At 41.4% G+C, this 22,854-nt stretch overlaps 6 non-coding genes across 6 annotated transcripts; 5 read left to right on the top strand and 1 right to left on the bottom strand.

Moving 5' to 3' along the window:
• Positions 1–119: 119 nt before the first annotated feature.
• On the top strand, positions 120–193 carry TRNAN-GUU (transfer RNA asparagine (anticodon GUU)). The gene has a single exon. It is a non-coding gene; the product is annotated as a tRNA-Asn (tRNA).
• A 19-nt stretch (positions 194–212) lies between these two features.
• On the top strand, positions 213–294 carry TRNAS-GCU (transfer RNA serine (anticodon GCU)). The gene has a single exon. It is a non-coding gene; the product is annotated as a tRNA-Ser (tRNA).
• Positions 295–1,435: 1,141 nt separating this feature from the next.
• On the bottom strand, positions 1,436–1,509 carry TRNAN-GUU (transfer RNA asparagine (anticodon GUU)). The gene has a single exon. It is a non-coding gene; the product is annotated as a tRNA-Asn (tRNA).
• A 489-nt stretch (positions 1,510–1,998) lies between these two features.
• On the top strand, positions 1,999–2,069 carry TRNAG-CCC (transfer RNA glycine (anticodon CCC)). The gene has a single exon. It is a non-coding gene; the product is annotated as a tRNA-Gly (tRNA).
• A 3,432-nt stretch (positions 2,070–5,501) lies between these two features.
• On the top strand, positions 5,502–5,573 carry TRNAE-CUC (transfer RNA glutamic acid (anticodon CUC)). The gene has a single exon. It is a non-coding gene; the product is annotated as a tRNA-Glu (tRNA).
• Positions 5,574–15,349: 9,776 nt separating this feature from the next.
• Positions 15,350–15,423, top strand: TRNAN-GUU (transfer RNA asparagine (anticodon GUU)). Its single transcript has one exon. It is a non-coding gene; the product is annotated as a tRNA-Asn (tRNA).
• Positions 15,424–22,854: the final 7,431 nt, after the last annotated feature.

The following is a 22,854-nucleotide window of genomic DNA, read 5'->3' as shown; positions in this document are numbered from 1 at the left end:
TGCACCACTCTGCTGTATCCAGGGAAGTGTGTTGGCATGGCTTCTTGGCCCAGTTGACAATTGTCTTTACTGATGAATCTCAGACCAGGAAGGAGGAAGTGGGAGGGAACACTGCCCAGGTCTCTGTGGCGCAATGGGTTAGCGCATCTGGCTGTTAACCAGAAGGATGGTGGTTCGAGCCCACCCAGGGACGACTGTGGGCAACCCCCCTTGACAAGGTGGCCGAGTGGTGAAGGCGATGGACTGCTAATCCATTGTGCTCTGCACGCGTGGGTTCGAATCCCACCCTTGTCGACCTTTTTCCTTATTGCAGCTATTGGGTGTAAGCTTTAGCTATGAATCCTAGTGGTGTACTTTTACATTTGTGGCACAAGAAGGTACGCAGGGCATCTGTGTGCCTTGTCTCTACACTCACTAACACACCACAAGCCTTCTGCAAAGGGCAGGGGCAAGGTTTCTTATCCCTTTAGTGGTTGGTGGAGAAAGCAGACTATTCCATCTGCAACTGGAAAATAAGAGCAGCTATCTGGCCTCCTCCAGGGAGGAGTGTGCAGCTGTCCTTGCAAAAAGCATGCACTCTCTGGAAGCAGTAGCTGAGTGGGATTGCATTACACTCTACTCCATGTGAGTTGGGATCTTGGCCCTAGTTTTTTTGGAATGGCAAAAATAAGGAAGCAGTCAAGGCTCAAATCCTAGCCACGAGACTAGAAGGTTTCCATGGGCTCATCTATATGTTCCAGAATACTCTGCGATGACCCCTGAACATTGTGGCCCCAAATTCCACCCACATCTCCTCTTTATCTATTGGTAGGCACACTCTTTGTCCTCCCCCCTTCCCACATTTTTCAATGCTGACTTCAAGCCCATTACATTTACAGTAATATGATTAAAGCATTAAAGTCTGTTTAGACTTGTTCTAATGCTGATGTGTCTTCATGCACCCTGAGTAACTGCTGAGTTACTTGAATGTAGGAACCAGCTCCTTCACATGGAAAACATTGTTTGCTTCTGGAGAAAAATTATTATGTATGGTTCCCAAATAGAGAATCATGGAATCATAGTTTGGCAGAGACCCCAAGGACCATCCAGTCCAATCTCCCACCATTCAGGAACACACAATCAAGATTGAATCCATTGCTCTGTGCCCTAGTCTCTGGAGCAGCAGAAAACAAGCTTGCTCCATCCTCCACATGACATCCCTTCAAATGTTCAAAAATGACTATCATCACCTCTTAACTATATCAGTCTGTGCATAAGTCCTTGCTGCTGTATGCAGCCATTCTCCTTTTGCTCTTGAAGAAGCAATGTTAGCACAAGTTGATAGCACAAAAGTTTGTCCTGATGCATGATCCAGCGGGAAAAGAGCCCAATGAATGTGAGATTTGAATCCATGCATACACAGAGGAAAATGGATCACTGTCAGGATGCCAGCAACCGTCCCTGGGTGGGCTCGAACCACCATCCTTCTGGTTAACAGCCAGACGCGCTAACCCATTGCGCCACAGAGACCTGGGCAGTGTTTCCCCTCCATTCTCCCTGCCCTGAGGTTTCATGGCTGAGTGTTGTTCAATTACAACCCTCTCAGAAGCCATTAAAGGTCCCTTGCTGTCATCTAGCAGAGTGGCGCAGCGGGAGCGTGCTGGGCCCATAACCCAGAGGTCGATGGATCGAAACCATCCTCTGCTAGGTGGCTGCAGTCTTTTGTTTTTGTCACCGGCATCAATGAAGAGAGATGAAAAATCATTCCACTGCTGGAAATACTAGCTGTGTTTTTTGCTAAAAATATGCACAGGAATAGCCCATGCTTCCCTTTTAGCCCAAACGTCCAGAACCAGACACATTCTGCCTCAAAAGTGATACGTTTGGCATTTTTGCCCTTCCAAAAAGTGGTTCTCATATGGGACAAAATGGCTTACTTCCAGAGGGATAGAGGAATCCTGTCAGTTTTTCTTGCCTGGAGAGTGTTTCTACCAAGGAAGGAAATGCCTTTCATCAGTTGTACCAGTGGTGTAGAGGTATCATGCAAGGTTCCCAACCTTGCGACCCGGGTTCGAGTCCCGGCTGGTGCACACTGCCTTCTTATTTTACTGTTCCAAGTGATAAGGAGAGTGCATCCAAACAGAATTTATAGTCCAGCATTTCCACCCAGGGGTTTCTTTTGGGCCAGGGTTTAATTAGGATTTAATTAGAGTTTGCATTTGCAAGGGTTTAACTAGGACCTATGCATGCATAGAACTTGCTTTGCATATGAGAGGATCAGAATGTGAATCCTCAACATGGCAGTCAAAGTGCCTTGTCACTGTGGCAGGGAAGACTTGTTGGGTGACCTTTTGAAAATATTCCAGAGGTTTCTTGCCCCCTTTTGCTTCAGTGCAGCATTTTTCATAGAATCATACTTCACTATCTGAATTTATAGCCCAGCTTCCTCAGCCAGTTGGAGGGAGCGGCAATGTGGATGGAAGTAGGAGCCTTACATAAAGAAGTGAAAAGCATGTGAGAACAACAACAACCAAAAAAATCTATTTGTAAGATCTGTTTTGTGCTTCAAAGGAGCTCTCCATGAGGCTTAACCTACTTGGGAGAGAGTAGGTTTCAGCACCTTGGGCAGCTCCTAGCAAGGAGCCTTTTTTTGCTGTTGTGTGCCTTCGAGGCGAAGCTATCATGGGGTTTTCTTGGCAAGCAACTTCAGAGGGCTTTGCCATTGCTGTTCTGTGAAGCTGAGAGAGTGTGATTTGCCCAAGGTCAAGGAGGCAGATGACCTCAAATCAGAAAGAAGAGGGCAAGAAGCACCTGGTCTGTTTCTCCCATACAGGAGACAGAAGGAAAAGGCTGCAAGCCATGCTGCAGAAGATGGTTTTTAAACATTGGCTTCTGGTATATGACCATGGCATGCTTTTGCTGAGGCACTTTGGTAGAGGACCAAACATGAAAGTGAACCTACATCTCACAGAGTGCACTTTATCCACTCTTGATCAATTCTTGCTTTCCATGTGGACGTGACAAGCCAATGGGAGAGTGAATGTGTGTGCGTGTTTGTGTGTGCATGTGTGTAGATCCTTTTGAAGGAGCAGAAAGTTTGAAAACATCCCTATCCACACCTGGCGGTCTAGTAGTTAGGATTTGGTGCCCTCACCACTGTAGCATGGGTCAGATTCCCAGCCACGGAAGGTTTCTGCATCCTTCCTGCTTTCCAGGTTGTTTGTTCCTTGGCAAAATGACACACACACACACACAGCATGCTAGAACTGGATCTGTAGCAGAAAGACACCTGATCAGTTTCTTCCCTGCAGGCTCTGAGTCCAACTGGTAGTGTTTCAGTGTCTGAGTGTCTCAGCCTCACAGTCTGAAAGTCATCCTGAGCTTGAACCTTACAGAGGGCGACTGAGAAGCTGTTGTGACAAGTGTGTGACCCCTGGGCTTTCTCAGTGGGGGCAGTTCCCATGTGATAGGGTTGCCACGGTGTAAGCCAAAAATTACAGAGATACCACAAATAAGTCTCATATGTCTGTTGTTGTTGTTGCTGCTGCTGCTGCTTTAGAAGCAGGCACGCAGAGACTAGACTCTAGGGGTTGCTTACCCTCCTGCATTTCACAGATGAAAACCAGAACATATGTGGCCAAATAACATCAGAGTGTGGTCAAGTGGGCAGAAGTTACAAATGAGGAAGAACAGACCAGTTAGGACAGGCTGAAGGGTAGATCCCTGTGTGTCCCCTCGCTGAGATCAAATTATTTTTGGTAACCACTCACTGCCCCTGCCCTGTTTATACTAATTGTTATTAATAACAACTTGTCAGTAGGTAGGGGACAAAATTAAAATAAATTAAACTTCTTTGGGCTGCAAATGGGTTTTAATTAAATATTAATTAATTAATTAATTAATTAATTAATGATAAGGTAGAGAAGGAGCACTGTTCTGCTTTGCTTCAGGGTCACCTCCAAAAGTGGTAAACAGTCCTTTGCAAATGAAAGCCCAGCCACTGTGATATGACTCCACTCCTCAGGGAATCCAGAGCAGTTCCTGCCAGCTTCAGCTTCTCTTCAGGGTTTCCTACCAGAGAATCCAAAGTCCCTCATTGGTCGTACCAGTGGTGTAGAGGCATCATACAAGGTTCCCAACCTCGTGGCCTGGGTTCGAGTCCCGGCTGGTGCACACTGCCTTCTTATTTTTTGCCTTTCCATCAGGCAAAGGGGAGTGCAGGCAGCCAGGATTTACAGCCCAGCTCCTCCACTTTGTGGGGATAGCACCAATGAGGATGAAATTAGAACCTTTGCATAAGAGAAGTGAAAAGCTTGTTAGAAAGGGGAGGGGATTTGTAGTTCTGTTTCTAAAAATGAACAATCAAAGGTGGAAGCTTTTGAACATAGAGAGATCTTTCCAGTGAAAGGTCTGCCAATTCCCAAATGGCTAAAATGCCAGAGGGAAACTCTGGAGGCTAAAATGCAGAATCTTACATCCAGAAAACATATCCAGGGCCAGCCGTGGGTTTTTAAATCCACCTGTATGTTTTTTAACACTTTTCCCTGATAAAGAAGCCAGTGCAGCTTTGAAAGCATGCAACATGTATTTTGTGCATTTTGGTTGGCAAAATCATGGCATCACTGTTTTGTGGATATTGCTTATTCCAATTGGGTTTGCTATCATTCATGCTTTTGTGTTTCCACAGTAAGTCTAAGTGCAGATCCCCCACAAATATAGGGGCTGTACTGTAATGACCAACTCCACTCCATTCAGTGCCAGGTTTCTCCAGACTCCTTGCCCTCTTGTTTCTGATGCCACCCATCATCCTACTAGGAGTTGTCCTAGTGCTGAAACTCCCAAATAGGTTCAGCCTCTTGGAAAGCTCAAGAGAAAGTCTTGAATAAATGCACTGCCCCACTAACCTCCGACTACTGCCTACCACTTAAAAGAGGGGGTGGGGGATGGGGGAAATGACATTCTTGGAGTGAAACTCAGCCTGGGCCATATGGCAAAAGCACCCAATCCTGGCCAGGAAGTCCACAGCCAGCCAGGAGTTTATATAGGATCGTCTCTCTGCCACCCACTTCTGAATGGGGAGTTCTAGTAGTAGTTGAGACCCCAGATAAATGGGTAGACCAAATATACCAGCATGTTTTACCTGAATGCTCTTCCCGCCAGTAAGTAACTCTTAGGAAGTGCATATGTGCATTTTAGTGTCTTTATATGTGAAAGCACAAAAGTGGAATCACACCTCATTAGTTAAGTGCACATTTTTAGCAAACAGTAGACTTAATACTGCCAGCATCAGGAAGGTTCTCCTGCTTTTTGTGATGCTGGAGACAAAAGGAAAAGGTTGCAAGCTAGATTCTTGCTTGACAGCTGGGTGTGAATCCTTAACAAGCAAATTAAAATCTCTCTCTCTCTCTCTCTCTCTCTCTCTCTCTCTCTCTGTAGACTCTTTTGCCCCACTCACTACTGGAGACAAGATCTGTTGAGTGAGCAAGCAGAAAGATTAAAAAACATCTCAACATCTCTATCCATCCCTGGTGGTCTAGTGGTTAGGATTCGGTGCTCTCACCACCGCGGCCTGGGTTCGATTCCCAGCCAGGGAAAGTCTTTTCATCCTCCTTGCATTCCATGTTGCTGGTCCCTTGGCAATGTGAGGTTTTGTTGTTGTTGTTTCAGTGTGCTGGAACTGGATAGACATTGTAAAGACACCAGCCCTTTTCTCCCCAGCAGGCTTCTTAGTGCAATCGGTAGACAGTGTCTCAGTCTTACAGCATGAAGGTCATTTTGAGCTTGATCCTTACAGAAGGCAGTTGTAGAAGGCAGTTGGGAAATTAATCCCAATCAGGACAGATGGAGGGTATGCATGTCCCCCACAACGCATGCCCTGAACCACTCTTCTGCATATTTTCTAAGAAGTAAGAATAAAAGGCAAACTTGCAAAATATTGTTGCTGTGTGCCTTCAAGTTGTTTTTGACTTAACGGCAATCCTGAAGCGAACCTATCATAGGTTCTGTTGGCAAGTTTCTTCAGAGGAGATTTGCCATTGCCATCCTCTGAGGATGAGAGAGTGTGACTTGCCCATGGTCACCCAGTGGGTTTCCATGGCCAAGCTGGGATTCAAACCCTGGTCTCCCCGTTTCCTAGCCCAACACCCAAACCTTTACACTGTCAGGGATGATGGGAGTTGTAGCTCTTCACCTCTGGCTCAAACTCACCACCTTGTTACGCACCGGCGCTGACCAGTTTTGGCCAGTGGATAAAGCTTTGCTCTAAAGCAGCAGAGTTACAGAGAATAGGCTGAAGACCCTGACAAACTCTCCAAGCCTTCTCACTCTTGCTTCCACAGAAGTCTTCCCACTTCTTCGGGATCCAGCTGGCTCTTGTATCTTCACTCAAGACACCAGACAACTCAGTAGTCTTATATAAAAGATCTACTTTATTCTACTATATACAGCTCCAAAACTATCCAACACAACTCCAATACAACAATACTGATCACTACTACTACCCACAAAATACATTAGGATTCATAGCCATTATTATAGTCATTGCAAAATACCACCCACTCTTGTCAGTTTCCACCCAGTGGGCGTGTACATCCACTCTCATTGGCTCTCTTGGTTCAACCCACAATTAATGATTTCATCATCTCAGCCTTGACCACTTAACAATTCTCAGGTGTGTTCAATTATCCACTTTACATTTCTGTCTTTGGCATTTAGGACTTGCTAATTGCATTACCTTTTACACCTGTGTGGCTTCTAATTGCTTCTGCTGAGTCACCCTGACTCTCACATACAAGTTTTATTTCTTTCACTGTATATCCCATGTTGCATTTTCCTTAACAATCCCCTCCGAAATAAAATATTGTATGTGGCTTACAATGTCATTCCAACCATTTCTGTCAACCTTTCATGTTTTTCCACCGTTAAAGCTTTTGTAAACAAATCTGCTATGTTATTTTGTGTTTCTATATATTTCAACTCTATTTCTCCTTTTTGAACCATGTCTCTCACATTTTGGTATCTTACACCCACATATTTGGTTCTGTTCTTCAAACTTTCTGTTTCAGCCATTGCTATGCACGATTGTGAATCTTCCTGAATTTCTACAGGTACTCTGAAATTTTCCTTCAAGTCATTTAACAATTGTTCAAGCCATTGTACCTCGTTCACAATTTCGTTCAAAGCTGCAAATTCTGCTTCAGATGTGCTTAACGCTACGTTAGTCTGTTTTCTGCTTCTCCATACTATTGGACTTTCACTATACTTGATTATCATTCCTGTGACTGACTTCTTGTCTCCTAATTCTGATGCAAATGAACTGTCTACATAGCAATCTAAATCTGCATTACTGCTTCTAATGATTAACTTTTTGTCTAGAGTCCCTTTCAAATATCTTAACAAGTGTTTTACAGCTGTCCAATCCTCAACCTTAGGATCACAAAGTCTTCTAGATAAAACGTTCACAGCATACGCAATGTCTGGTCTAGTGTGGCAAGAAATGAACTGTAGAGATCCTATTATGCTCCTGAAAAAAGTCTTGTCCTCAAAATCTCTTGTTGTTGGCTCAGATACGAAACCAGTTGTCATTGGAGCTTTAACTATTTTAGCATTCTGTAGTCCACACTTTTCAATCAAATTTTCTATTTTCTTTCTCTGACTTAGTAAACAATGACCTTCTTGTGTCCATTCAACATTAATGCCTAAATAAGACTTCAACAAACCTAAATCTTTTAAAACAAACTTTTCTGACAACTCTCTTTTAACTGACTCAATTTCCTGTTTTGTTTTTGCTGCCACGCACAAGTCATCTACATAAATTACTAACACTGTATCTCCTTTTGTATAAACACAAGCATCTGCAACGCTTCTCTTGTATCCTAGCTTAACTAACTCGTCATTAATGCACAAATTCCAAGCTCTGGCACTCTGTTTTAAACCATACAGTGCTTTCTTCAATCTATAAACTTTCTGACTTCCATTTTCCTCAAAACCTTGTGGCTGTTCCATAAATATTTCTTCATCCAAATTTGCATTTAGGTAAGCTGTTTCAAAATCGAAATGTTCTACAACTAGATTCCTCCTTGCTGCTACAGCTAACACCATTCTCAAACTTTCTGGCTTTGCTGTTGGAGAATAAGTCTTGTCAAAATTCTCATACTGTTGTTGTGCAAAACCCTTAGCTACTAACCTAGCTTTGTACTTAATGCTTCCATCAGGCATTTCCTTTCTTTTGTACACCCATTTACAACCAATTACTTTCTTATCTTTGGGTCTATCCACAACTTCAAAAACATCTTTGTTCACCAGGCAACTAAACTCACTAACCATTGCATCACACCATCTTTCCTGTTCTTCTCTAGAAAAAGTTTCCAACTCTTCAAAACTCTCAGGCTCTTCTATTACTGTACAAGCTCTTGCCTGTGTCACAACAAATCTATCTGGTGACTTTCTAACTCTGTGACTATGCCTGGGTATGAATTCTGTCGTTCTGCCTCTCTCTTCATCACTGTCTGCACTAGAAGTTGTTGTCTTTCTGCTAAATCTCTTGTCTTCCGTCATCCTAGTGGTTACTGGTCTTGATTGTGTCTCCCCATCAGAGGTACTACCACTACTGCTAGTAGAGGCTTCTGGCTTGACTGAAACCCCTCCGTTTCCTGAAGTTGGTTCAGTCTGGGCTTCTTGCTCACTTGAGCTGCCTAACCTCAAGAACACTTCTTTGTTGGCATGCAGCTTGTCCCAGCCAGCATGTCTTTCAAAATTTGCAGACCTGGAGTACTGTACTTCTCTTCCTCCCAAAAGAAACTTATAGCTGTTCCCTGAGTATCCTAAGAACATAAGCCTTTTGCTTTTTGGTTCTCCTTTTCTCCTAAAACAAGCAGGTATGTATACATGTGCATATTGTCCAAAAACTCTTAAATATTTAAAATTTGGCACTCTCCCATACAAGACTCTGTAGGGAATGTCTTCAATCTCTGAATGAAACAACCTGTTACTTATGTGTATGGCAGTCAGAGTTGTTTCACCCCAAAAGCTGTCTTTAACCCCGGCATCTGCCATCAAGCAAGCAGATATCCTTTTAATGTCCTGGATTTTTCTTTCTGCTAAACCATCCTCACTTGGACAAGCAGGGTTAGTGGTTTCATGTCTTATTCCCACCTTCTGAAACCAATTATACAGCTGGTTGTTTAAAAATTCTCCACCTCTATCTGTAACAATTGTTCCAACTTTGCTATCAAATTGTCTTTCTACCATTCTTACCCATGCTTTCAAACTTTGCCCAGCATCAGACTTATTTTTCAATATTCTTACAAAAGCATACCTTGAATATCTATCCACAATTACTAGGAAATACTTGCTTCCTCCTAAAGATAAACAATTAGCTTGGGCTACATCTGCATGTACAAACTGAAATGGTCTTTGAGCAATTCTCTTGGATCTCTTAGCAACTGGAAAAGCTCTGACCTTCGCTTGATTACAAACAGTACAGTCTAAATGATTTTTACATTCTGCTACTTTTAAATCTGGACACATGCTTATTAAATTCTTTAAACACTTAAAACTAGCATGGCCAGAGCAGAGCCAGCTTGAGTGGAGGAAGAGGGAGGACTCCAAGGAACCACCCACCCCCAGGACTCACAGCAGCTTCAGCAGCCAGGCAAGGCCTTAAAACCCTGCCTGAGAAGCTTTTCCAGCAGCAGAGCCAGCTTGAGTGGAGGAAGAGGGAGGACTCCAAGGAACCACCCACCCCCAGGACTCACAGCAGCTTCAGCAGCCAGGCAAGGCCTTAAAACCCTGCCTGAGAAGTTCACTCAGAGATAGAGACTGTGCAAGAGGAGGGATTAAACTCCCCTGAAGGCACCAAATTCTCCTCTCTATTTTTTTTTTTTTTTTGGATGGGATGTTGAAATAATGAGGAAATAGTAAAGTAAAGTAACTTAATACCAAGATAATAAATAACAGTTAAGTTATCTACTAATTAGTTGGAAATAAGGAATTTGGGAAACTTGTCTTTTTTTTTCCTTTGGGGAAGAAAACTATTTGTATTTCCCCTTTCTCTCTTCCTCCCCCCTTCTCTTCGCAAAATAGTGTGATTATGGCAGATAATAACAATTTAGAGGAAACAAAGGCCCCTACTCCATCTAATTCAGCAATGTACTCTGACCAATTAAGAGTAAGAGAGACTCATACCTACTTATTAGAGGAAATAAAGAAAATTAGCTCAGATCTAAAAACAGAAATAGCAGCTAAGATTAAGGAGGAAACAAATTGCTTAAGAGAAGAGATTAAAATGGATATACAAAAAGAATTGAGTATTTTTAAAGATAGCATGACAAAAATTACTGGAGAAGTCAAATCACTTAATAAAAAAATCACTGAGATTCAAGAGAAAACGGAGGTATTAGAAAAGAAAGTAGAAACCTCAGAAGAGAAACAAACCCAAGATGAATATTACAAAGCTAATTTAGAATTACGGCTACAAAGAAAGGCAATAAAACTAAGAGGTCTAAGTGAACAATTGAATGAAAACTTAACAAGAATTATTTCAGAACTAGCTCACTTTATTGACTGGCCAGAGGATCAGTTAGACTCAGAGGTGGATAAATTGTACAGGGTGGACTCATGGGCTGCCAAAAATAATAACCTCCCGAGAGACATTATGGTTTTTTTTGTCAGGGAAAGGGTGAGAGATTTAATATTAGAAATAAGCCAAAATAAGAAATTTGAATTGGAAGGTAATGAGATTAAGATATTTAGGGCAATCCCAGCACAAATATTGAGGAAAAGAAGGGACTACACAATTTTAACAGAATATCTAAGACACAATAATATCAGGTACAAATGGGAAAAAACGGAAGGGGTCTCCTTCACCTTTGAAAGAGAAAGATTTGTGATTAACTCAGAAGAAAAAATGAAAGATTTTTTAATCAACAATAAAAAGGAACAGAAAACTGGGGAAACAGAGGAAAGGAAGAAGGAAAGAAAAAAAAGGAGGAACAAGCTAAGGAATATAGAGGTAAAGGAGGGGAATGGAAAGGACCAGGAAACGAAGACTTCAGAGGAAGAAAAAGATAGCTCAGAGGAAACTGACAGATCCTCCTCAGAAGGAAGAGAAAGTGAACTTGAAATAGATTTAGAATTGGCGCAAGCTAAAGCTCAGAAGCAGAAAACGAGAAGCCAAAAGGGAAATAGTGAGAAAAAAGGGGAGCAGACAGAAAATAGGAAGGGGAAAAGGAAATTAAGGAAAAATAGAAGAATACAGCATTAAATATAGTTGTGTTAAATAAAAGAAATAATGGTAAACAATTTATTGTCATGGAATATCAATGGGGTAAATTCCAAATTCAAAAGGAGTAGAACTTTTCATTATCTCGCGAAACAAAAAGCAGATATTATTTGCATTCAAGAGACACACATTAAAGAAAAAGACAGGCTTGTTTTGGTAATTGCTAAATTAAGAAAGCTATTTACATCCTGTAATGAATAATGAGTGATGATTACTGTTATACATGTCAATGAATGGAGAAAGAAAAATACCTGTTAAAGTTCATACTCTAATTATGTAAATATCCAAATTTAATTTTAATTGTTAATATTCAAAGCAGAGAATCATTTACTATTGCTTGACAATAATTATGCCGCTATATGTGATGAATCTTATAGCAGAGAGGGTGGGACGGGGGATATGGTGTTGGGTGAGAAAATAGAAAAATTTGATCAAGAATTTATAAAGTGTAAAGTTTATTCGCTTTTGTCATTATTTTTTTCTGTACATGACATTTATGTTATATCTTGATCTAATAAAAATAATTAAAAAAAAAAAACTAGCATGGCCAAATTTTCTATGGAGCTCATGTATGCAGTCTTTGTGCATCGGAACATTATCAATACTATTAGCATTTTCAACCTTGTAATTATCAACATTTTCCTCCAGGAAATAAAGCTTATCCTTTTTCAAACCTATGCCACGCAATTCCCCATTCAATGTTATTTTACACAAATTCTTTTCAAATGTGACTATGTAGTCTCTGTCTGTTAATCTGCTCACTGATAATAAATTGTTTTCTAATTCCTTTACATGCAAAACATCAGTAAAGTTTTCTTTTAGCCCTAGAATGTAAACTGTCCCCATTTGATTTACAGTACTGAGCTCATTCCCATCAGCCAAAACTACAGCATTTACATTGGCTGGCTTTCTTTCACTAATCAAATTAATATTATTACACATGGAGGACGAAGCTCCTGAATCTACAAGCCATTTAGAGTTTGCATTTTGTTTTTCTTTGATCATGGTTGCAAACCCCTTATTATCATTTCTATTGTCCTTCAAAAAAGGCGGTTTGGACTGCTTCTGCCTCTGATCGTGCCGTGGTTGCCATCTGCTCTCTTGCTTGCTTCTCTCAGCAGCCAACTGCTTGCAATGCTTCTGCAGATGTCCAATCTTCTTGCAGTAGAAACATTTTCGTTGCTCCCTCGAAGAAGCTGCCTGGTCCAGCCCACGCACATCAGGCTTTGTTTGTTCACTTGGCACGCTCTTAGAAGTTGCTGCGTCATTTCTCTCAGACAGTCTCCTCTGGTTTTCTTCCAAAATCCTGGCCACAATTAAGTCTCTCGTCAACTCTGCTTGCAGTAAGTTTTGCAAACTGTTGGTAATGTTGCCCCAAGAAGGGTCTAGGGACTCAATCAAAATATAGCACTGCTGTTCTCTACTTATTTCCACTCCTCTTAGCTCAGCCTGCACAAACAAGTCTTGCATTGTTTTTAAAGGTTCTACCACACACTGCCCTTTTGCCATCTTCTGTCTATAAATTCTCTTAGACCATAGCATTTTTGCAAAGGCAGTCGAAGGAGTGTGTAATCTCTGCAGAGTGTCCCACACATCTTTGGCGGTTTCCTTATCTCTGACATCATTAATCAAGTCTTCCTCAAGCATTAGAAAAAGACAGGCTTTTGCTTTGTTATCTTTCTCTTTCGTGGCTGCATTTGCATTAGCTGGCAGCCCAGCTTCAACTGTGGCCCACAAACTTTCTTTTACTAGTAGAGATTGGGCATAAATCTTCCAGGTGGAGTAGTTGCTTCTGTTCAATTTACTAAACTTCAAAGTCTCCATCTTAATTTGTGCAGTGACTCAATTGACACAGTCCTTCTGAGTATGCACAGCTGACCCCTTTCGGGCTTAATCAAAACACAGGAGGAGTTACTCACGGAGCTTATCAGTGCAGCGCAAACAGCTTGCTCTGATCTGTCTTCCACAAAACTGTCATCCACTCTCTGGAACTTTCAGCTTCTGTGGATGCTGGGTGCTGCAGTATCTGGGCCCATAACCCTTGTCAGGGATGATGGGAGTTGCAGCTCTTCACCTCTGGCTCGAACTCACCACCTTGTTACGCACCGGCGCTGACCAGTTTTGGCCAGTGGATAAAGCTTTGCTCTAAAGCAGCAGAGTTACAGAGAATAGGCTGAAGACCCTGACAAACTCTCCAAGCCTTCTCACTCTTGCTTCCACAGAAGTCTTCACACTTCTTCTGGATCCAGCTGGCTCTTGTAGCTTGACTCAAGACACCAGACAACTCAGTAGTCTTATATAAAAGATCTACTTTATTCTACTATATACAGCTCCAAAACTATCCAACACAACTCCAATACTCCACTACTACTACCCACAAAATACATTGGGATTCATAGCCATTATTATAGCCCTTGGAAAACACCACCCACTCTTGTCAGTTTCTACCCAGTGGGCGTGTACATCCATTTTCATTGGTTCTCTTGGTTCAACCCACAATTAATGATTTCATTATCTCACCTTGACCACTTAACAATTCTCAGGTGCTTTCAATTATTCACTTTGCACTTCTGTCCTTGGCATTTAGGACTGCTAATTAAATTACCTTTTACACCTGTGTGGCTTCTTAATTGCTTTTGCTGAGTCATCCTGACTCTCACATACATGTTTTATTTCTTTCACTGTATATCCCATGTTGCATTTTCCTTAACATACACTTCACTATATACCCAAGATAAATGGAGCATTTCCAAATTATCTTTCTAAATAGAGTGGTGTGGGAAGTAGCTCTACAGCAGTTGCCTTGTTCCCGAACCTTTTGAGGATTTAAACATAAGTGTGGTTTTAAAATAAAGAGATTACCAGTGCATCTCCTAAACATCTAGCTATGCCCTCTTAGCCAAATGCAGAATGATTACATTGTCAGCTGAGACCTCCAGAGGATCCAGTAGATCTCAGCAGATGATGTAATCACTTTGCTTCTGGCTACAGGGACAAAGCCAGCTGTTTCTCTGATGTGCCCACATTCTCCACCAGAGACACATGACTATGAGGATGTTGCAGAGGTTCTGCAATTAACTCCAGAGTGTATGCGAATGGCCAGCCACAGTGTAATTTTGCACGAGGAACTGCTGTGCTATACTGAGCCATACATGATGCAGGTCAGTTTATGTTATGATCCTTTTGTCAAATGGCTCTCTGTTATGGGCGCTGCCCAAGACAATCCCCTCTTTCCTTATTGACTAGAACTATTACTGGAGAAAAACGGGGGGGGGGGGGGTTGTCTACATATTTACCAAAAGAGATCTTGGCCAACAGTGGAATGGATTGGTTTCTCTCTGGTGCCAAGTAGAAAACGGACCTTAATCTTTCAACTTCAGGGCTTTGGGGACAGTCAATTTTGAGCCAGTTACTCTGTTAGATGGTTGGTAGCAGTCTCTCAGGGCATATCAGCTTGTTTAGTCATTGCTTATTATGCTGTAAAATGGGACATTCTATAAGAGCTGTTGTTGCAACCAGTGTTTTGAAAATTTCCTTTGTGTGTGTGTGTGGGGGGGGGTATACAGATCCCAGACAAATGGGTTGTCTCTCTTTATCAGAAGATCAAAAGACAGAGGAAGGCATACACCAGCCAGGACTCGAACCTGGGTCACAAGACTGGGAGCCTTGCATGATGCAACTAAACCACTGGTGCATCTAATAATTATCCTGGTAGAAAGGTTGGTAGGAAACTCTTGATTCCCTTAGAAGATCAGTCATTTTGTAGCAGCTCTAGTTCTTTTGCCCAAGAGAGTAGCAGTGATCATTAACAATTTTTTAAAGCAAAAAAGTATGATTAGTACTGTTAGCAGTGAGAAGATTTTCTTTTTGTCTTCTGTGAGCCTAGAAACAAAAGGAAATGGCTGCAGCCACATAGAAGAGGATGGCCTCAATCCATAGACCTCTATGGTATGGGCCCAGCACACTCCCGGTATGCCATTCTGCTCATTGGAAGAAGATGAACTTTTACAGCTTTTCAACATATCTGGGCTTGGCTCTCCAAGCAATGAATCCTCAAGACAAGAGAGATGTAGGCATGACCTTTCCCAGGTCTCTGTGGCACAATGGGTTAGCGCATCTGGCTGTTAACCAGAAGGATGGTGGTTCGAGCCCACCCAGGGACGGCTGCTGGCATCCTGACAGTGATCCATTTTCCTCTGTGTGTGCGTGGATTCAGATCCCATATTCATTGGGCTCTTTTCCGGATGAATTGTGGATCAGGGCAAACTTTTGTGCTGTCAACTAGCACTGCTTCTTAAAGAGCAAAAGGACAATGGCTGCATACAGCAGCAAGGACTCATGCACAAGCTGATATGGTTAAGAGGTGACATGATAGTCATGTTTTAATATTTGAAGGGAAGTCATATGGAGGATGGAGCAAGCTTGTTTTGGACATGGAGCAATGGATTCAAACTTAAGGAACAGAAAGCCCACCTAAACATTGGAACAAACTTCCTGATAGAAAGAGTTGTTCAACAGTGGAATATGCTGCCTTGGATTGTGGTTGAGTCTCCCTCTTTGGAGGATTTTAAAAGGAGGCTGGATGGTCATCTGTCAGGAATGTTTTGACTGTGTATTCCTGCATGGCAAGCAATTGGAATTAATGGCCCTTGGGGTCTCTTCCACCTCTAGGATTCTATTATTCTACATTTGGGAACCTTGCATAGTAATTTTCCTCCTGGGGCAAATAATGTTTTCCATGTGAAGGAGCGGGTTCACACATGCAAGTAACTCAACAGTTACTCACGGTGACTAAAGAAATACAGTGTGCCCATGTCATACATGGTTTTCAGCTTACGCTGAAGCCATGCACCAGAAGAGGCAATGGCGTGCACACCGTGCTACATACACAGGCCCCATTGTTTTCAATGGAGCTTGAGCATGCACGGTATTTCCCTTACGCAGTGGGTCCAGAACAGATCCCCTGCATAAGGGAAGGGCCCACTGTAATGACATAAGAACAGACTGAAGTAGACTTTGATACTTTAAACATCCTACTGTAAATGTAATGGGTTTGAATTCAGCATTGAAAACTGTGGGAAGGGGGCCAAACAGTTTGCATACCAATGTTGCTCTTCCAAGCCATAGATGCATAATCCATTTACATTCTTACTAAAATCTACCAACATATAGGGAAAACAGAAGAATGGCCCACAGACTGGAAAAAAGTCAACATACATTTAAGTTCCCCAAAAAGGGGACATCAGAGATTGTAATAAACATTATAGAATCACTGCATTAACCTCCCATGCAAGCCAAGTGATGTGCCTGATTCTTCAACAGACTATTACTATGTACAGAGTGAGAAATGCCAGCCACTCAAACAGGGTTCAGAAAAGGAAGAGACACTAGGATCATATTGCAAACATATGTTGGAAGAGGAGTTCATGAAACAATTTCAGAAGAAAAAAACCAACCTGTGCTTTCTAGATTATACCAAAGCCTTTGATTCGCTAGATCATGAAAACTATGAATTGCTCTAAAAGAAATGGGTATACCACAAGATTTGATTATCCTGATGTACAGAAAAGAGAACCTCCTCACCTCAAGAACTTGGGCCCATGTTTTTCTTTTCCTCCCCTATCCTCTTTTCTTTTTGTGACATGACTTTTATGACAATAAACATGAGGGTGGGGTCTCTCTTGTCTTTTGCAAGAGGAGCAGAATGACATGTAAGCTGCTCTGGGGCTTCTCCAATAGTATAAATGCCATGAACAAACAGGGTGCTAACACGAAGAACCGATATAGCTGTAGTAATATATTCCTAGGCTTTGACACATAACCTTTGTCCTGGTTCATAAATTCATAATAAATCATACACATCAAAATCAACAAAATATTACAATTGAAATTTACATAGTAAAATGTACCAGGCACGCATTACGACTTATTCATAAACCGCAACCAGTGACTCAATTGAAAGAGTCAAATGAAGCAACCTATCAGTTGCCCAAGTCAACTACAACAGATGGATTCTTAATGCCTATTGAAAGGCACGATGGCAGTTCAAAATGTTGGCAACCGCAATGCAAAAAAGGTCCAGCACAATTGGACAGTATTAATGGCGGTCAGCCTTCAAAATAATAATAATAACAATAACAATAATAATAAATCTAAGAGCCCTCCCCAAATATGTAGCACTGTAAAATACAAAGATCCATAGCTATGTTATTCTGGAATGTCAGTATCCAAAGGAATCCTGTAGCATCTTTGAGACTAACTAAAAAAAAGAAGCTGGTAGCATGAACTTTTGTAGACTTGGTCTATTTCTTCAAATGCATGGAATGAACAGTTATGGAAATGGAAAACTTGGGGGTATGATGATGAAGTGACACATTCAGTTTTAACTATGGTGGTTGAGGGACTAAGGCAGGACTTGTCACCTCATCTCCATACCCACATGTTTTGCATTTCTATGGCTATTCATATAGTCTGATTATAAAGGTCCTTTCTGGACACCAGTTCACTCCATGCAGGTGAGGAAGGAACCCAAGTCTACAAAAGTGTATGCTGCAACTTCTATTGCACAGCTAGTCTCAAAGGTGCTACAAGATCCCTTGGCATATTGTAAAATACACAGAATACCATACGATGACAACATACATGTTTACAGACAAGAGCAAAGGTGAGTGACTGTCAGAGGTTAGAAGGTCACAGAGGACCTCCAGGGGCCTTTCGGGGATGGCCTCTGCCATCCTCAGTTTTTATACTAGACCTCAAGATCTATCAACCTGAATCAGCTGCAAAAGACATATGTTTGGACGAAAGAATTTTGAGTGCAGGAATTTATGCTGAGAACCAGAACACAGTCCTTGTGCTCAAAATTCCATTCCTGGTTTCTCCCCACACTTTACTCATTTCAGCTGAACAGAAATGTCTGCGTGTGTGTGACAAAGTGAGACACAGGTCTCTTCCACACTACACTACTGTAGCACTTGTACAGCTCACTTCTATGGAATCATGGATTTATAGTTTGGTGGGGGACTAGAGCTCTGTGCCAGGGAATTTTAAATACCCTACAAAACTGCAAACCCCAGGATTCCATGGGATGGAAACTTGCCAGTTAAAGTGGTATCAAAGTGAAATTGATCCCACATTCTGAACACTTATATGGCTTCTCGCCTGTGTGAATTCTCTCCTGCACCCTAAAGTTTTTGCTACATTGGAAGCTTTCCCCACAGTGATAACGATGAATTTTATGGCTGTCCTGGGTTTCTTCCTGATCAGAACTGCCTTTGCTGATTTCATCCATGGCTTTATCCATGGTCTTCTTTTTGCTAGTTCTCCATTTGTTCTCTGGTCCTTCATTTGCTGTTTTCCACAGACATATTCACCTCCACACTCAAAGTCTCCATGAGTCAGTTCAAATTCAAAGGGGGAAGGGAAGCTTCTGAAGTAGTTTCTTCCAGTTTACCATCACTCCATGAATCTCTTCCTAAGGGACACTTCTTCTATAAAATACTAGACAGGCTTCTCCTAAGAGAGATGGGGGGGGGGGGAGACATTTCAAATTTGCTGCTTTGACTTTTGAGGGTTTGATTAACAGGTTCGCTCTAGGAATCTCTAGTTCCTCTAGAACAACTCTGCCGAACGTTGACCATAGAAATGTGCTGGAGAACCTGGAAATTACTAAAGAAAACACACCTCTAGGCATTTGTAGGTCCTCCAGCGTGATTCTATGATCAACATCTGGCAGATGTTGACCACAGAGTTGCACTGGAGGACCTAGAGATTCCTAGAGAGGTGTTCTCACAAGTAAAAAGAATAGTGCTTTTTTTTTTAATTTGCAGTTTTCCCATATTCACAGGAGTCCTTTATCCCAAACCCCAGCGAATGGGGAGGGACCACTGTATAATATGCAAAAGGTAACATTGCCACCTCAGCCAAAGCAAACACTATTCATTCCTTTCCATAGTTTGCAATTTCCTGACAGATCCCAAGCCAAAAATGCTGCACATTCAAGGATTACTTATAGAGTTTCAACAGGGATATACAGGTGAAGTACAGGTTGAGTCTCACCTGAAATGTTTGGGATTTTTGGAACCAGAAAAGTATTTTGGATTTTTTTTGGGGGGGGGATTTTGAAATACTTGCTTATACATAATGCATATCTTGGAGATATGATCAAAGTCACAGAATCATAGGATCATAGAAATGGAAGAGACCACAAGGGCCATGCAGTCCAATCCCATTCTGCTGTGGAGGAATACATCGTCAAAGTATCTCCAAAAGATGGCCATCTAGCCTCTGTTTAAAAACCTTCAAAGCAGGAGATTCTACTACATTCCCAGGCAGCATATTCCGCTGTCGAACAGCTCTTACTGTCAGAAAGTTCTTCTTAATGTTTAGCTGGAATCTCTTTTCCTGGAGCTTGCATCCATTGTTCTGTGTTCTAGTCTCTGGAGCAGCAGAAAATAAGCTTGCTCCATCCTCCATGTGACATCCTTTGAAGTATATAAACAGGGCTATCATATCAAAGTTTACACATGAATTTCATTTATGCAGTTTAAGTCTTGGACTACAACTCTGGAGAGCAGGGTTCAAGTCCCTGCTTGGCCATGAAACCCACAGGGTGACCTTGGGCGAGTCACACTCTCTCAGCCACAGAGGAAGCAATGGCAAACCTCCTCTGAACAAATCTCGCCAGGAAAACGCCATGACAGGTTCACCTGAGGATTGGCTAAGTCAGACATGACTTGAAGGCACACACCAACAAACAACAAATATACCCATAGCCCCAATGTAATTACATATGCAATATTTTTAACAATTTTTTGCATGAAACATAGTTTGTGTACATTGAACAATCAGAAAGGTGTCACTGTCTCAGCCACCCATCTGGACAACTTTGGCTTTTGGAATATTTCGGATTTGGGAATTCTGGATAAGGAAGACTCGACCTGTATTATATCCAGGTAGGAATAACAGATATGCAAATACACAATGGGTGATAGATGGCTTAACAGCAGAGCATGTAAATTAAGTTAAGCATAAGTCAACAGTATGCTATGGTGGCCAAACAGCAATTCCAGGCTGCGCCAACACTGTAAGTATGCTATGATCAACAAAGGAGACATGTTCCTGAGTATTATTTCTATAGCAAAAAATGTGGTACTAGGGGCAGAAATAACATGGAAAAAGAAGAATTCCTGGAGTGTTGGGAAGTAATAGTGCCCCTCTATTCTGCTTTGGTCAGGCCTCACCTGGAAAATTGTGTCAATTTCTGGGCACCACAATCCAAAAAGGATATTGAGAAGATGGAGCCTGTCCAGAGGAAGGCAACCAAATGGTGAAGGGTCGGGAAACCATGCCTTATGAGGAGAGGCGTAGGGAGCTGGATATGTTCAGCCTGGAGAAGAGAAGGGGATATGATAGCCCTGTTTGTATATTTGAAGGGATGTGTTATTGAGGATGGAGCAAGGTTGTTTTCTGTTGCTCCAGGACCTGGAGCAATGGATGCAAACTACGGGGGGGGGGGGGGGGAGGGGGGAGGATGTTTGATTGGGAGTTCCTGCATGGCAGAATGGGGTTGGACTGGGTGGCCCTTGGGATCTCTTCCAATTCTATGATTCTATGCAGTAACATCCAAAAACCTGAACATTAGGAAGAACTTCTTGACAGTAAGAACTTTTCAATAATGGAAGACGTTCCCTCACAGTGTGGTGAAGTCTCATTCTTTGGAGGTTTTTAGGCAGAGACTGGATGGTCATCTGTCAGGAGTGCTTTGAAGGGGTGTCACATTGAGGATGGAGCAAGCTTGTTTTCTGCTGCTGCAGAGAATCGAATCTGGATTAATGGATGCAAGCTCCAGGAAAAGAGATTCCACCTCAACATTAGAAGGAACTTCTTTTTTTTAATTTTTAATAAATTTTTATTGAGAATTCACATAGTGAAACACAACAACACAACACAAAACAACAAGAAGTAAAAGAAAAAAACAATAATATTAGTAATAAACTTAAATTTATCTTACAAATAACAAACCAATCACCTATACCCTAGCTAAAACACTTACTCTTTACTAACAGACTTAATTAGACTAAACATCTTACAAACTAAACTAAACATCTTGCCCAGGCATTTAACTAAAACAATTCTTCCTTTCTTATGCATGAGAATGATATTTATAATTTCCTTTGTTATCCTTTTTATCTATTCTGTAATATTCTATATTTTGTTAGCTACATCTTGACTATATCTATTTTCTAATAAACTCTAAATTTTGTAATATTTCCTTGGCTATCTTCTCTAATCTTTATTTATTTATACAGAGTTGTAAAAGCTTATTATATTGATAGTTTTTTAGGTATGTTGCCCTCTGGGAAGGCAACGGCAAACCTCCTCTGAAGAAATCTTGCCAAGAAAACCCCATGATAGGGCCACCATAAATTGGGGATTACTTGAAGGCACACAACAACGGTGCTGGGACAGTGTGACAGAATTCAGAACTAGCGAGTGCTAGAGCTTCACCAAATTACGAATCCCAGGATTCCATAGGAACTGCCATGGCAATTAAAGTGGAACGATAATGCTGTAACTGTGTAGTGTCAAAGGTTTCCTGGTCACTAGTCTTCAAGAGAAGTAATCTCATCCCCGCATTCAATGGATTCCCATAGGGCAGCAACACAGAGATGGGCCTTTTCTGTGGTAGTGTCCCAGAGTTGCTTTTTAAGACAAAGATGCTCAAAAAATAAAGTTATAATTATAATTCTGAATCTTCCAAAAGAAATTTGTTACCATTTGGTGTAACACCAGAGTTAATAATATAATTGCCACTCTCCGTGAATTTACTTTTCATTCTCATTCTGCCCGGCATCTATGCATGCAGTCTATCTGCCTAAAGCTTTAATAAACTTGGATGTCACCAGTTTATTCGAGGATGCATGATGTAATCTACGAAAGCTAAAATAATCTATAGGTCTTCCAAGTATCCTTCTTCCCACTTTACTTTCCCAACAGAATAAGACCCAAAACCCATTGCAGACTCAGTGCTAGGGAATCCAGAGAACTGTAGTTTATTGTGGCAGCAGTGCTCTCTGACCAAGAAGGCTAAAAGGCTCACAAAACTACAGTTCCCAGAGCACAACCACAACAAATTCCATAGATTTTTGTAGTCTATGCTGTCAAAGGCTTTGCTATTATTCCAAAATCCGGGGGCGGAAAAATCCCACACACTTTTGGTCCCAAGCATTTCGAATAAGAGAAACTCTACAGGAGGCCCTTCGTCGTTTTTCTATAAGCAGGTGTTTAATATATAATCATGCCAGGGTGGTTTTTAAGGAATATGTGTGTTTTAGTCATGCCTTTTAATTTTGAATATTTTTATATTTTTTTATACTGGTTTTAGGGGATTGTCTTAAATAAATAATTTTGATTAAATAATTTTGTTTTTTATGACATAAATATTTTTTTCTTATTCCATTTCTTTGTGTTTTGAATGGCGATCTGTCTATATTCCTTTACCTAAACATCTCGGCTGTGGTTATGTACCTTTGTTATCTCTGTTATTTCACTGATATCAATTAATTTAGATAACCATAATATCTCTATATATG

The sequence above is a fragment of the Sceloporus occidentalis genome, unplaced genomic scaffold, assembly GCF_023333645.1.
Source record: "Sceloporus occidentalis isolate IW3139 unplaced genomic scaffold, rSceOcc1.0.p SCAF_1, whole genome shotgun sequence".
Lineage (NCBI taxonomy): Eukaryota > Metazoa > Chordata > Lepidosauria > Squamata > Phrynosomatidae > Sceloporus > Sceloporus occidentalis.
This window is presented reverse-complemented; position numbering and strand designations above follow the sequence as displayed.